We start from the raw sequence: 13,995 nt of genomic DNA, 5'->3' as shown, positions 1-13,995 counted from the left end.
AACTCCCATATGTGCCTTGACCAGGCAAGCCCAGGGTATCGAACAGGCGACCTCAGCATTTCCAGGTCGACGCTTTATCCCACTGCGCCACCACCGGTCAGGCTGTCCTATTTTTAAAGTTATCTACTTTCGGATTGGGAATATTCTTTCTGCAATGCAGACTTTCTAGGAAATGACATTATATTAAACAAAACTCAATAAAAGTTGTTCAGGAAGTTAATGGTCACTTTACTTTATAATTAACAATCCTAAGACTTTTCTTTTTTACAGAGACAGAGAGAGAATCAGAGGGAGGGATAGATAGGGACAAACAGACAAGAATGGAGAGAAATGAGCAGCATCAATCATTAGTTTTTCGTTGCAACACCTTAGTTGTTCATTGATTGCTTTCTCATATGTGCCTTGACCAGGGGGCTACAGCAGACCGAATAATCCCTTGCTCGAGCCAGCAACCGTGGGCTCAAGCTGGTGAGCTTTTCTCAAACCAGATGAGCCCGTGCTCAAGCTGGCGACCTCGGGGTCTTGAACCTGGGTCCTCTGCATTCCAGGTCGACACTGTATCCGCTGCACCACTGCCTGGTCAGGCCCAAGACTTTTCTTATATGAACTGACACTAGCCATCCCTGAGAGGTCACTAGAATGATTTTTTTTTTTGCGAGAGAGACAGGGAAAGACAGACAGACAGATAGAGACTGGAAGGAAGAGAGATGAGAAGTACCAACCTGTAGTTGTGGCACTTCAGCTGTTCATTGATTTCCCTCCCACATGTGCCTTGACTGTTGTGGGGTTCCAGCTGAACCAGTGACCCCTTGCTCAAGCCTTGGATCAAGCCAGCAACTCCTGACTAAAGCTAGCGACCATGGGGCCATGTCTATGATCCCATGCTCAAGTTGGTGACCCTGAGCTCAAGCCAGCAACCATGAGCTCAAGCAGGTGAGCCCATGTTCAAGTAGGTGACCCTGGGGTTTCTAACCCGGGTCTTCAACATCCTAGGTCAATGCTCTATCCACTGTGCCACTGCCTGGTCAGGCTACAATGGTTCTTATATTATCTTTTCACAAATGAGTGCTTCTAAGACAAAGAGGTTTTTTTTGTTTTAGGGGGTATTTTTTTTGTTGTCAGAGACAGAGAGACAGTCAGAGGGACTGATAAGGACAAACAGGAAGGGAGAGAGATGAGAAGCATCAATTCTTTGTTGTGTCAACTTTGTTGTTCATTGATTCCTTTCTCATATGTACCTTGGCTGAGGGGCTCCAGCAGAGCAAGTGACCCCTTGCTCAAGCCAGTGACCTTGGGCTTCAAGCCAGCAACCTTTGGGCTCAAGCCAAGGATCATGGGGTCATGTCTATGATCCACGCTCAAGCCAGTGACCTCTTGCTTGAGCTGGTGAGCCTGTGCTCAAGCTGGATGAGCCCATGCTCAAGCTGGCAACTTCAGGGTTTCGAACCTGGGTCCTCTGAGTCCCAGTCCGATGGTCTATCCACTGCACCACCGCCTGGTCTGGCTAAGGCAAAGAGGTTTTAAGCACCCTCAGAATGGGAGAATGGCTGAGAACTCAGTTTTAACTGACAGTAACCAGTTCTAACTCACATTAAAAAGTTGGGAGAAGGGCTGAGAGAGCCTCCACTTCATCAACAGCCAGGCAGTGCTCAGGCATCAAAAAGCTATGTCACTGATCTCAACACAGAATGGATGCTGTAAGAATTCCACGAGAGTGACCCTTGGCCTCACAAACAGCAGAGTGTAGTGTCCTTTGCAATGACCTTCAGTGGGAAAGGGCCTGAAAGGATAATGCCAAGTTAAGAGCTTCTCTTTTTGTCAAGAAAGTGAAGTTTAACAAACATCCAGGGAATCTGGTTGTTTTTTTTTTTTTAATTTTTTTAAAAATTTTATTTATTCATTTTAGAGAGGAGAGAGAAGGGAGAGAGAGAGAGAGAGGGAGAGAGAGAGGACAGAGAGAGAAGGTGGGGAGGAGCTGGAAGCATCAACTCCCATATGTGCCTTGACCAGGCAGGCCCAGGGTTTCGAACCGGCGACCTCAGCATTTCCAGGTTGACGCTTTATCCACTGCGCCACCACAGGTCAGGCTGGTTGTTTCTTTTGAGGATGAATAAGGCTGAATGGAGGCTAAAGACAACTCAACACTAAGGTTCCACGATTTCTATAAGAGATCACTGACAGAGATCCTTCTGTGGGGAACGACGGCAGGGCTGGGGATAGCCAAGTTCCACCCAAACTATCCACCCGTTGATATTAGACATGGCCAAACCTGTAAGAATTTTTATGAGCTTATTTGAGCCAAACTGATGACAAGTGCCAGGAAGCAAAAATCTCAAAGAAATGAGAAAATGCTCTGGAAAACAGCAATTTTGCCACTTATTTTATACATCAGAATCAAAGGGAGGGTATAAGGGGGTTACATGAAATTCACTGGAGATAGATTAGGGAGGCAGAGAAAGCAAAGGGTAGAAAGCTGTGGGATTGGATCAAAAGTAAGACAAATAGACACACTTCTTTTACATAAATGGGTATAGGACAGTTAACAATCAACACAATAACAATGAGGGGCTTTGTAGTCTCCCACTCTGGTGGGAGAATGTGCCTAGTGGGTCTGGAGAAAGGAAATTACCCTGACATTCCCAAGGTATGTTATCCTAGATGCAAAAATATATACAATGGGCAGGCTCAGTTAAGGTAAAGATTGACTTTGTCAAGAAAGATATGGGCCCTAGGCCTACCCGCTATGACTCACTTTTAGGTAGAAAGTTTTCATTTCAGACCATCCTGTGAGGTTTCTGAGTTTGTAAGGCCCATGATGCAGGCCTCCCCTTAGCTTGTCAGGTTTAGTAGGTGGTCCCTTTTTCATCCAGGACACACAGGACATATACAGGATCACACAGGACAGTTTATCATAGCTGTTAAGAGGATTTGGCTTTTGGAGTTAAATAGACCTGGGCCTGACCTGTGGTGGCGCAGTGGATAAAGTGTCGACCTGGAAATGCTGAGGTCGCCGGTTTGAAACCCTGGGCTTGCCTGGTCAAGGCACATATGGGAGTTGATGCTTCCAGCTCCTCCCCCCTGTCTCTCTTTCTCTCTCTCTCTCCTCTCTAAAATGAATAATAATAAAAAAAATAGACCTGGATTTACATTCTTCCTTTACTTCTCATTGGCTGGGAATATGGAATAATTCCCTTCCTGGGTAATAAGCTTCTCCATCTATCTATCTGTTGGTTCAGCAATCTTGGTACTTGAGTTCTGGCTAAAAAAAAATTCAGAGCCAAGATTCAACCTATACAAGAAAGTCTCTATGATTGGCCGGCACCAGGCAGGGTTCTGATGTCCGCCATGGCATTGTTTGTCTGGTTTTGCTGCTTCTCTGGGCCTGAAGCTGAAACACAACCGAGGCCTAGGTGGATTTGATCGGGTCAGAACCTCACTGTCCTGGGGGCTTAATGCTTAAGGGTTATTCTTTGGTCCCCTTGTTCGTTCCCCCCCTTGGAGGGGGTCTGACTCTCATGACTAGCAACATGCCAGGAGAGGAAAAGTTAGGGGAGGGTCCAAGTTGCATGGCTATGTGATATGAAAGGTCAGGGGGTCTAAACCACATGACCAGTGATATGCTAGGGGATGAAAGGTCATCCTAGGGGCAAGGTCCCCACCCAGTTTTCCCTGTTGCTAGGCAGCTGGCGCTTTCCACCTTGGTGACCTTGTACCAAGGGTACATGGCCTATCTCCCTTGCGCTGCTCATGTCTGTCCATCTGCCTACCACATAACTATCTATATAAAACATAACATGACATGACAGAGTATTTTCTCTTTAAAAATCAGATTATGTAAAATAATTTAGTGGAAATTAAAGTATGTACTGGTAAGGAAGAGAAGGAGGGAGGGAGGGAGGGAGAGAGAAAGAGAAAGAGAAAGAAAGAAAAGAAAGAAAGAAAGGAAGGAAGGGAGGGAGGGAGGGAGGGAGGGAGGGAGGGAAGGAGGGAGGAAGGAAGGAAGAAAAAGAGAAAGGAAAGAACTCTCTAGGGAAAATTAGGGCACTGAGAGTATGTGATTCACCAGATTTAGGTCCTCCACATGCTGGCATTTCAGAATCCCTGGAGCCATGGCCAGATTCCCACCTGCTCATCATAAAGCAAATCTCTCAGTTGACAAGTCCTGCCCACACACAGACGGACACTAATCAAATGCCAACTACTTCACACACAAAAAAACATGAATAGGGAAGAACCATCAAGAAAGCCTTCAGCACAAAAGAGAAAGACCAAGGCTGACCAGTGGTGGCACAATGAATAAAGCATTGACCTGGGATGCTGAGGTCCCAGGTTCGAAACCCCGAAATCACCAGCTTGAATGCAGGCTCACCAGCTTGAGCACGGAGTCGCCAGCTTAAGTGTAGGATCATAGACACGATCCCATGGTTGGCTTGAGCAAGGGGTCGCTGGCTCAGCTGGAGCTCTCCGTCAAGGTATGTATGAGAAGCAATCCATGAACAACTAAAGCGCCACAACTATGAGTTAATACTTCTCATCTCTCTACTCCCTCTCTCTCTCCCTTCCTGTCTCTGTCTCTCTCACTAAAAAAAACAAAAACAAAAAAAATTCCCCAAAACAAAAAACTGGAGAACCTGGCCTGTGGTGGCACAGCAGATAAAACCTTGACCTGGAATGCTGAGGTTGCCAGTTCGAGGCCCCAGGCTTGCCTGCTCAAGGCACATACAAGAAGCAACTGCTTCTCACTCCTCCCCCTGCTTTCTTCTCTCTTCCTCTCTCTAAAATTAATGAATAAAATCAATAAGTAAAAATAAAATAAAATCTTAAAAAAAATTCCTATCAGGGGAGGTTCTGGGTGGGAAGTTGCTCCATGCAGCTGAGCTCAGGGACTAGGCTGATGCTGGGGGGGAGGGGCGGCAGGGACCTGTGAGAGGGGAGGGCTGGAGTAGGTGGGGCCACTGGGGCAGAGAAGTAGGCGCTTGGGACAGACAAGGAAAAAGCTCTGAGGACCCAAGTACAAACACAGGGGTCAGGGAAGGGAGAGGGGAAGGGAGAGGGGAGGGAGAGGCTTTGTCCAGCCTCTGGCTCCAGCCTGATGTCAGACCATGATCGGTGGCTGCTCACTGACGCCTAGCAGATCTTCTGCCCAGGTTACTCACTGCCTGCCGTCTGGCAGTGACCTAGGAAGGACTCATCTCCCTTTGGAGGGCTTGTTTCCTCCCAAAGAGGGAAGGATTAAGCTTCTACAGGAGCTGCTGGGCACGAGGACAACAGCTAAATTAGATTTTAAAAAGTTTTAACCTGTCCAAGACTCCCTCTCCCAGGAAACACAGAAGGCCTCACTTCTTCACACTGGATAGAGGGAGACGGTGGTCTGCTCCTCTGAGAAACCCATCCAGAGCGCTCAGGGCTGAAGTGGGGACAGGTGTGCCCATTACCTCTGGGCAGAGTTTCGACACGTTAGCATGAAACGGGGCAGTGATCCTGGGGGCCGTTTCACTCTATTGCCACTGTGCCCAGGCTTCCTGTACCTCTAAATAAACACGTCACCAGCGTCCTCATCGTCCTCATCCTCCACCACCTATCTGACGGTTTCGGTTCACTGCCAAGCTCTTCTAATCTCATTCTTCTGGCTCATCTCCCCCACCCCTTCTCAGAACTGTCACCTCACGTCACTGACTCCAGATCTCCAGTTCCACATCTTAAACTTTGTCCCCTGACTGCAATGCAGACTCCTCAAGTCCAAATGGAAATTGCCAGCACTTTTTTTTATGTGAATCCATCGTAAATAAGTGAAAGCGCATGATCACCACTTCATTCTGGGTCTTCCTTCTCTCTTTTTTTTTTTTTTTTTGTATCCTTCTGAAGCTGGAATGGGGACAGACAGTCAGACAGACTCCCGCATGCGCCCCACCGGGATCCACCTGGCATGCCCACCAGGGGCGATGCTCTGCCCACCAGGGGCGATGCTCTGCCCCTCCGGGGCGTCGCTGTGTTGCGACCAGAGCCACTCCAGTGCCTGGGGCAGAGGCCAAGGAGCCATCCCCAGCACCCGGGCTATCTTTGCTCCAATGGAGCCTTGGCTGCGGGAGGGGAAGAGAGAGACAGAGAGGAAGGAGAGGGGGAGGGGTGGAGAAGCAGATGGGCGCTTCTCCTGTGTGCACTGGCCGGGAATCGAACCTGGGACTTCTGCACGCCAGGCCGACACTCTACCACTGAGCCAACCGGCCAGGGCTCTTCCTTCTCTTTCTTTCTTTCTTTTTTTTTTTTTTAAAGCAAACCCTGTTTTCTTTTCTTTTTTTTTATTTTTTATTTATTCATTTTAGAGAGGAGAGGGAGAGAGAGAGAGAGAGAGAGAGAGAGAGAGAGAGAGGAGAGACAGAGAGAGAGAAGGGGGGAGGAGCTAGAAGCATCAACTCCCATATGTGCCTTGACCAGGCAAGCCCAGGGTTTTGAACCGGCGACTTCAGCATTTCCAGGTCGACGCTTTATCCACTGCGCCACCACAGGTCAGGCCTCTTCCTTCTCTTTCATCTCCCATATACCATACTGATTATTTCTTTCTTCAGAACATCTTTGTTCTACTCTTCTTGTACATTTCCATCTTAGTTCTCAACTTTGTTATCCCTTTATTCACTTAACAAGGATTTTTAAAATGTGTGTGCCAAGCACTGTGCTAGATAAGGGCCAAATACCAATTCCAAATTCCAATTTGGTAGGAGATGGTCAGAGTTCAGTGGGAAGCAATGGACATGCGGTCTTCGTACAGGACAGCATGGTGTCTCTCCCCTTCCTTCACCTCACCCCTGCACCCCTGCTGAGCGGTGGGCCAGGCTGTCCGAGCTTCCAGAGTCATTCCCATCATAAGTCCTTCCCAAGCCTCTGAGATGGATCAGTGCCACTCCTTCATAATTCTCATTTCTCCCGATAACCTGTTACACCAGCACCGTTTCAGCATGAATTCTCAGGAGTCCCCCTGAGCATGTTTGCTAGCAGAGTGACACCACTGAGGAGGACAGGGCTCCAAAAGCATGCGGATTTGAGAAAGACAGTGTAGGGGGCATGCTAACGACAGTACTTGTATTAAATTCATCTCAGACTGAGGTGTTCTGGAGAGCACGGCTAAGTTCCTCACTGAGCCTTCAGTAAATTGTAACACTGTAGAATGAGTGTTCGAGAAATGGGCCTATGAACTCCACCCTTTTCTTATGGCCACGGGGGCAGGTTGTGTTTTGCTTAAGCCAGTTGGAGTTTTTGTCATTTTTAACTCAAAGGGCCCATGCCAATAAAATAATTAACATTTGCAAATTATTTTTACGGATTATTTAAAGTACTGTCTTACTCTTACAATAAATAGTGTAAGGTGGGCACCTCGGTAGTCCCCTTCATCGGAAGAAGAAATGGGAGTGCAGAGAAAAAGAGGCTGTCCTCAAGACAGCTGACACTGGAGCCCGGTTCCTGCCCCAGACGCAGGCTCTTTCTATTCAAACTCCCTTCACCTGTACAGGAAATTTTAAGTGATCTCAAACTTTTTATTTTTTTATTTTTATTTTTTGAGATTTTATTCATTCATTTTAGAGAGAGAGAGAGAGAAAGGGAGAAAGAATGGGGAGGAGAAGGAAGCATCAACTCCCATACGTGCCTTGACCAGGCAAGCCCAGGGTTTCGAACCGGCGACCTCAGCGTTCTAGGTTGACGCTTTTATCCACTGCGCCACCACAGGTCAGGCAGTGATCTCAATCTTTTTGAGAGTAGGAGTGGTTTCCCTGATAAACTGAAGTAGTACAGTTAAGAGTTGTTTTCAATAATCATTAATTTGAATATTTCCAGTCTGATTTCTTTAGGTCCTTCTAATTTCTTTCAAATTCTGGAATGGGGCCTGAGCTAAACAGTGGGTTTGTGAAAGACCCAGACTTCCCTTCATATAAGTAGTCAGAAGCCTCAAGGTAATTGCTAACTTCTCAGCCCAGCACATCCCTCCCTCCCTCCCTCCCTCCCCCCCAGTGCTAGAGGAATCAGCTGTTTCTTCATCCATTATGATCTCTCTGTAGCCAAGTGAGGGGACAATGCCAGGAACCAGGAAAAGTAAATGAAGCGCCTGCAGGTCTGACTAATAGAGCTTCTAAATTTCCTTTGTCAGGGCCTTGAAACAGATGCAGGAAAGACAGCCCCCGGGCTGACTCCACTGCTGTTCTCAACAGGATCCTGCTGGTTTTCACCATCTCAAGCTGAGGGGTCAGCCTGCGTGTTTTCAGTCCGCGTGTAAGAATTGCTATTCGTGCCGATTTAAATGACCTTGGCAAGTCCGTCCTCACGAGCTGTGGCATCACCACCCTCTCCAAACCCCAAAGCAGATCCTGTGCCGGTGTGGTTTCTACTTCGATAAATATCAGAGCTGTGCACTCATTTCTGCTGAGGATGGAAGGCAGCAAATTCCTTTCAAATAAGATTAATTCACCATAAAAAAAAGAGCTGGGACAAGTTCTCAGCTCATGCTGGTTTAAGGCAGAAGAGACTAACCGTTGCACCAAAACAGAAACGTGCCCAGACTCTGTTGTCGGAGGCAAGCATCTCCTCATTTCAGCAATGTCTACTTCTTGGGTCACAAAAGCTAATTAAGAGAAAAACCCAGTAAGAACTCTGAGCATCATATATCCTTCTAATTTTCACCACTGTGTACCCCAAAGTGTGTAAGACTTAAGGTATGATTGATAATGCCTGTCCTTCAGCCCACACGGCGGTAGCACAATGGATAGTGTCAACCTGGGACTCCTAGGTCTCAGGTTGCTGGCAAGAGTGCGGGGTTGCCAGCTTGAGTGAGAGATCATCAGCATGATCCCAAGGCCACTGGCTTGAACAAGGGGTCACTGGCTTGGCGTAACCACCCTCCCTCCCATCAATGCACGTATGAGCAGCAATGAATGACTGAAGTGACAAGCTGATGCTTCTCATCTCTCTCTCCCTTTCTGTCTCTTAAAAAAAGAAAGAAAGCCCTGGCCGGTTGGCTCAGCGGTAGAGCGTCGGCCTGGCGTGCGGGGGACCTGGTTCGATTCCCGGCCAGGGCACATAGGAGAAGCGCCCATTTGCTTCTCCACCCCCGCCCCCTCCTTCCTCTCTGTCTCTCTCTTCCCCTCCCGCAGCCAAGGCTCCATTGGAGCAAAGATGGCCAGGGCGCTCGGGATGGCTCCTTGGCCTCTGCCCCAGGCGCTAGAGTGGCTCTGGTCGTGGCAGAGCGACGCCCAGGATGGGCAGAGCATCGCCCCCTGGTGGGCAGAGCGTCGCCCCTGGTGGGTGTGCCGGGTGGATCCCGGTCGGGCGCATGCGGGCGTCTCTCTGACTGTCTCTCCCCGTTTCCAGCTTCAGAAAAAAAAAAAAAAAAAAAAAAAAAAAAAGAAGAAAGAAAGCCTGACCTGTGATGGCACAGTGGATAAGGCATTGACCTGGGACGCTGAGGTGGCCAGTTGGAGACCCTGTACCAGGTCAAGGCACATAAGAGAAGCAACTGTGAATTGGTGCTTTATGTTCCTCCTTCCCCCCTGCCTTTTTTTTTCTCTCTCTAAAATCAGTAAAATCTTAAAAAAAAAAAAAAATCTTCTAAAGAGTGACCAGGAAGAAGGGTTCCCTCCATCCATTCTTTTTTTTGTGTGACAGAGACAAAAGAGAGAGAGACAGATAGGGACAGACAGGAAGGGAGAGAGATGAGAAGCATCAATTCTTCGCTGGGAAACCTTGTTTGTTTTCTCATATGTACCTTGACTGGTTGGCTACAGCAGAATGAGTGACACCTTGCTCAAACTAGCGACCTTGGGCTTCAAGCCAGTGACCTTTGGATTTGAGCCAGCGACCATGGGGTCATGTCCACAATCCCATGCTCAAGCCAGTGACTCCACACTCGAGCCTGCGTTCAAGCTGGATGAGTCCACACTCAAGCCGGAGACCTCGGGGTTTTGAATCTGGGTCCTCTGTGTCACAGTCTGACACTCTAGCCAGTGCGCTACCTCCTGGTCAGGCCCTCTGTAAAGCCAGTGGCTATGGCCAGGGCCACTATCAAAAGAAGCCTGGCCCATGCAGGTTCGCATTGGATTCGGACAGTCGGTAAAGAAACAACGGAGCCAAGAACTGATGGGCTGTCATCTTTAATTCTAGCTTGCACCCGGCGGGCAAGTAAAAACACACACTGGGCTCCAAAACCACTCACATTCAGTGCTCACAAAGCTACTGACTTATCCGAGTTTCCTAGAATCAAAGGTTTCTAGCTCACCAGACTTATTCACCTCTGTTCCCCATCTCCTTCCTTCTCCCTGCACAAACTCTGCACTAACTCTCTTCTCACTCAGCACTCCGCCATCTTGGCTGCTTCTCCTGGCCTACTCCACGTGGCCTCCTTCTGCTCTCCTCTCTGCTCTCTCCTCTAATGATAATCTCAGGAACCAAGAGAGCAAGCTTCCGCTCTGCCCCTATTTAATAGTGTAGAAATCCAAACCTTTAATCCAATATACACAATAGGGAAGTCTCTAATACAAAGTCACTTTCTGAGGCATGATAGGATTGTACCACCCCACATCAAAAAGGGTGGGAAAGGCTTAATCCCAAAACCAAGCCCCAGGCTACAAGGATCCTGCCTGCCCACAGCCTGCCCCCAACACACATTAATATCACCTGGGTGACGGCCTCCTCGTGGGCAGCGCCATCCTCAACAAAGTGAGCATAATACACTTTATCTGCCCAACACCCTCCATCCATTCTTTTTGGTCTTTTCTTCTCAAATGTAGAAGTTAGGTCTTAAAGGGCAAGGAAATGGGACTAGATCTTATAAGAGAAAGAACCAAGGGACCTAAAATCCCAAATGTCAGGCTGGTATTTTCACGGGTAAGTTTATGCTCACAGGGTGAAAAGTACTTCCTCCTTTCAGTTTACACTGGGACAGTGGCCCTAAGGAGGGACCAAATCAGAGATGTAGGGGGTCAAGGACTGACTATGCAGGGGTGGACAGAACTGGCTTCCTGCTCTGGTGGCCCTGGGTTGAGTGAGGACCCGGTGTTGGGGCACACGAACCCACAGGGTTCTAAGCCAGTTAGCAAGGGCTCCAGTCAATATTTACCTTTGCTTTACCCCAAACTGCAGTTACTATTGGTCTTTTGATAAAAACTACTGCCATTAGCCAATATTGGATTTCCTGGGTCCAAAATTTTCATCCCTGTTAAAGGCTTTTGGCCATTTCCTGTGAAATGGCTAGAAATGAAAGATGTGAAATGCAAGTTACCTTTATCATTCAGTGACAGTAGCTCTAGGAGGAGATTCAACACTGAGCCTTCATTAAACATTTACTACAGAGCCGGCATTGAGCCACTGCACCAATAGGTCTCACTGCCCTTGCAGTGCTTGCCCGCGGGGGACAGGGATTCACATCCCTGGGCTTCAGATGAGGGGAGGCTTCACAAGGTGTTAAGGTCGTGCTGTCAGCAGAAACCCATCCCGAGTTGTCAGCATAGCTATGGGGTGGGCCGTTGTAAAGCCAGCAGGCAGGGCCAGGGCCACTATCACAGCAGCCTCCTGGCCCATGCAGGCTCGCATTGGATTCGGACAGTCGGTAAAGAAACAACGGAGCCAAAAACTGATGGGCCATAGTCTTTAATTCTAGCTTGCACCCGGCGGGCAAGTAAAAATACACACTGGGCTCCAAAACCCAGTCACATTCAGTGCTCACAAAGCTACTGATTTATCCGAGTTTCCTAGAATCAAAGGTTTCTAGCTCACCAGACTTATTCACCTCTGTTCCCCATCTCCTTCCTTATCCCAGATACAAACTCTGCATAAACTGGCATCTCACTCAGCACTCCGCCATCTTGGCTGCTTCTCCTGGCCTCCTCCACGTGGCCTTTCTCTGCTCTCTTTTCTAATGATAATCTCAGGAACCAAGAGCGCAAGCTCCCGTTCTACCCCTATTTTATAGTGTAGCTTCACAACCTTTAATCCAATATACAAAATAGGGAAGTCTCTAATACAAAGTCACTTTCTGAGGCATGATTGGATTGTACTGCCCTACATCAAAAAGGGTAGGAAAGGCTTAATCCCAAAACCAAGCCCCAGGCTACAAGGATTCTGCCTGCCTTTAGCCCACCCCCAACACACATTAATATCACCTGGGCGACGGCCTCCTCGTGTCATCTTTAACAAAGTGAGCATAATACATTTTATCTGCCCAACAGCCGTGTAGAAGGAACACACCACCGCGCTGTCAGAGAAGCCTGAAACTTTCCCACAGGCTGTCAGAGCCAGGAAAACGTGACCACTCTTCATTAGTTTTCTGGATGGAAACTTTGATGAGTGCAATTGTTTCCAGACTTGGCTGATCATCAGAAATAACTGTGGAGCTTTATAAAAATATAGAGTTAGGCCCTTCCCAAGGGATATGTTTCAGTTCTGTCAGGTAGTGGCTAGCCAGCTGCATCTTACTACATCCCCACAGGGTTCTGATAACCAGACTGGCTGAGCATCCTGAGGCTGGAGAGGCCACGGCTGGGAGTAAGTGTGCTCAGGCCCCAGCTCCGCCACTGTAGGTGTGGTGTGAACGGTTCATCTTTTCTGTGCCTTTGCTCTGCCTCTGTAGAATAGGGACAGACATCACTGTTAAATTCTCCAAGATGCTAAAAGTGCTTTTCCATGAACATTGGCAATGCGTAAGTTAACACATCACCTCAACCTTCTTAGAACTGAGAATCAAATACTTTTAAACTGTTGCTAATAATATATGTATGTAAAGCCAGTGGCCGCAGTCACCATCACAGCCACCTGGCCCATGCAGGTTCGCATTGGATTCGGACAGACAGTAATGAAACAACAGAGCCATGAACTGGTGAGCCATCATCTTTAATCCTAGCTTGCACCCGGTGAGCAAGTAAAAACACACACTGGGCTCCAAAACCCACTCATTCAGTGCTCACAAAGCTACTAACTTATCCGAGTTTCCTAGTGTTGGGCAGATGAAATATATTATGCTCACTTTGTTAAAGATGGCGCTGCCCACGTGGAGGCCGTCGCCCAGGTGAAATAAATGTGTGTTGGGGGCAGGCTGTGGGCAGGTAGGATTGTTGTAACCTGGGGCTTGGTTTTGGGATTAAGCCTTTCCCACCCTTTTTGATGTGAGGTGGTACAATCTCATCATGCCTCAGATAAGTGACTTTGTATTAGAGACTTCCCTATTTTGTATATTGGATTAAAGGTTTGGATTTCTACACTATAAAATAGGGGCAGAACGGGAGCTTACTCTCTTGGTTCCTGAGATTATCATTAGAGGAGAGAGCAGAGCAGAGAGCAGAAAGAGGCCATGTGGCCAGGAGAAGCAGCCAAGATGGCGGAGTGTTGAGTGAGAAGCCAGTTTGTGTAGAGTTTGTGCAGGGAGAAGGAAGGAGATGGGGAACAGAGGTGAATAAGTCTGGTGAGCTAGAAACCTTTGATTCTAGAAAACTCGGATAAGTCAATAGCTTTGTGAGCACTGAATGTGAGTGGTTTTGGAGCCCAGTGTGTATTTTTACTTGCCCGCCAGGTGCAAGCTAGAATTCAAGATGACAGCCCATCAGTTTTTGGCTCCGTTGTTTCTTTATCGACTGTCCGAATCCAATGCGAACCTGCATGGGCCGGGCAGCTGTGATGGTAGCCTTGGCTACTGGCTTTACACCTAGAATCAAAGGTTTCTAGCTCACCAGCCTCATTCTCCTTTGTTCCCCATCTCCTTCCTTCTCCCTGCACAAACTCTGCACAAACTCTTCACAAACTGGCTTCTCTATCAGCACTCCACCATCCTGGCTGCCTCTCCACTCCTCCACGTGGCCTTACTCTGCTCTCCAACCTGCTCTCTGCTCTAATGCTAATCTCAGCAAGCTCCCGGTCTGCCCCACTTTAATAGTGCAGAAATCAAAACCTTTAATCCAATATACAAAATAGGGAAGTCTTTAATACAAAGTCACTTATCTGGGGCATGATGAGATTGTACCACCC

This window comes from Saccopteryx leptura, chromosome 4 (genome assembly GCF_036850995.1).
Source record: "Saccopteryx leptura isolate mSacLep1 chromosome 4, mSacLep1_pri_phased_curated, whole genome shotgun sequence".
Taxonomy (NCBI): domain Eukaryota; kingdom Metazoa; phylum Chordata; class Mammalia; order Chiroptera; family Emballonuridae; genus Saccopteryx; species Saccopteryx leptura.
This window is presented reverse-complemented; position numbering follows the sequence as displayed.